The 1,893-nt window shown below is 44.6% G+C and overlaps 3 non-coding genes across 3 annotated transcripts; all 3 read left to right on the forward strand.

Moving 5' to 3' along the window:
• Positions 1 to 306: 306 nt before the first annotated feature.
• trnai-aau lies at positions 307 to 380 on the forward strand. The gene has a single exon. It is a non-coding gene; the product is annotated as a tRNA-Ile (tRNA).
• Positions 381 to 1,350: 970 nt separating this feature from the next.
• trnai-aau lies at positions 1,351 to 1,423 on the forward strand. Its single transcript has one exon. It is a non-coding gene; the product is annotated as a tRNA-Ile (tRNA).
• An 82-nt stretch (positions 1,424 to 1,505) lies between these two features.
• Positions 1,506 to 1,578, forward strand: trnaf-gaa. Its single transcript has one exon. It is a non-coding gene; the product is annotated as a tRNA-Phe (tRNA).
• Positions 1,579 to 1,893: the final 315 nt, after the last annotated feature.

Raw genomic sequence — 1,893 nt, forward strand, 5'->3', positions numbered from 1 at the left:
GTTGCTTGTCATTGTTACATGACAGTAGGTTGTCGTAAGACAAGGCTGCATGAAGTCTGAACTGGAGCTTTCTTGGATCCACAAAAAAATGTGTTTTTGGGGAATGCGGGCATCGATCCCACTACCTCTAGCATGCTAAGCAAACACAATACCAATTGATCAAATTCCCCAGCTGTTTGGAATTGCCACAAGGAGCAACCAAGAGTGTCCAGTCTTGTCAGGCTATGCTGTTGGTGGACTTGTTAGTTTGCGCTCCAGCACTTGCAGAGGCTTGGTGCATCTCAACAATTGCACCCAATAGCTAGTGGCTGGTTAGCTCAGTTGGTTAGAGTGTGGTGCTAATAACGCCAAGGTCATGGGTTCGATCCCCATACTGGCTATGATGTACATTTTGAGTGTCAAAATTGTGAGTCACATGCATGTGAATTGTCAAGGGTGCCACAGAATTAAATTTAGTGAATGCCGAAATAGCTCAGTTGGGAGAGCGTTAGACTGAAATCTAAAGGTCCCTGGTTTGATCCCGGGTTTCGGCATTTGTATTTGTTCTTTCTTTATGCTCTGGCTTCATGGAAACTATCCACAGCTTTGTTTGTGGGCCTCAATGGTGTGTGCTACGCTGCTCCTCTGAAAGTAAGTAATGTCTTGCTTTTTCATCTGACATTTTGACATCAGTGTTACAGGAAAGTTGCTTGTCATTGTTACATGACAGTAGGTTGTCGTAAGACAAGGCTGCATGAAGTGTGAACTGGAGCTTTCTTGGATCCACAAAAAAATGTGTTTTTGGGGAATGCGGGCATCGATCCCACTACCTATAGCATGCTAAGCAAACACAATACCAATTGATCAAATTCCCCAGATGTTTGGAATTGCCACAAGGAGCAACCAAGAGTGTCCAGTCTTGTCAGGCTATGCTGTTGGTGGACTTGTTAGTTTGCGCTCCAGCACTTGCAGAGGCTTGGTGCATCTCAACAATTGTGCTCAGTTGTAGCCAGCGGCCGGTTACCTCAGTTGGTTAGTCAGTGCTATGCTGCTCTTGAAAGGTAATGGACATTGTGACATCAGTGTTACATGAGAGTTGTCTTGCTCCAGACAGTAGATTGTTTTAAGACAAGGCTGCATGAAGTCTGAACTGGAGTTTTCTTGGATCCATCAAACAATGTGCTTTTGGAGAATGATCCCACTACCTCACGCATGCAAAGCATTTGAGCTAATTCCCCAGCCGTTTGGAATTTCCGCATGAAGCAACCAAGAGGGTCCAGTCTTGTCAGGCTATGCTGTTGGTGGACTTGTTAGTTTGCGCCCAGACTTGCAGAGGCTGGTGCATCTCAACAATTGCAGCCAATAGCTAGTGGCTGGTTAGCTCAGTTGGTTAGAGTGTGGTGCTAATAACGCCAAGGTCATGGGTTGATCCCCGTACTGGCTATGATGTACATTTTCAGTTTCAAAATTGTGAGTCACATGCATGTGAATTGTCAAGGGTGCCACAGAATTAGATTAAATGAATTGCCGAAATAGCTCAGTTGGGAGAGCGTTAGACTGAAGATCTGAAGGTCCCTGGTTCGATCCCGGGTTTCGGCATTTGTATTTGCTCTTTCTTTATGCTCTGGCTTCAAGGAAACTATCCACAGCTTTGTTTGTGGGCCTCAATGGTGTGTGCTACGCTGCTCCTCTGAAAGTAAGTAATGTCTTGCTTTTTCATCTGACATTTTGACATCAGTGTTACAGGAAAGTTGCTTGTCATTGTTACATGACAGTAGGTTGTCGTAAGACATTCTTGGATCCACAAAAAAAATGTGTTTTTGGGGAATGCGGGCATCGATCCCACTACCTATAGCATGCTATGCAAACACAATACCAATTGATCAAATTCCCCAGCTGTTTAGAATTGCCACA

This window comes from Oncorhynchus tshawytscha, unplaced genomic scaffold, assembly GCF_018296145.1.
Source record: "Oncorhynchus tshawytscha isolate Ot180627B unplaced genomic scaffold, Otsh_v2.0 Un_contig_4314_pilon_pilon, whole genome shotgun sequence".
NCBI lineage: Eukaryota > Metazoa > Chordata > Actinopteri > Salmoniformes > Salmonidae > Oncorhynchus > Oncorhynchus tshawytscha.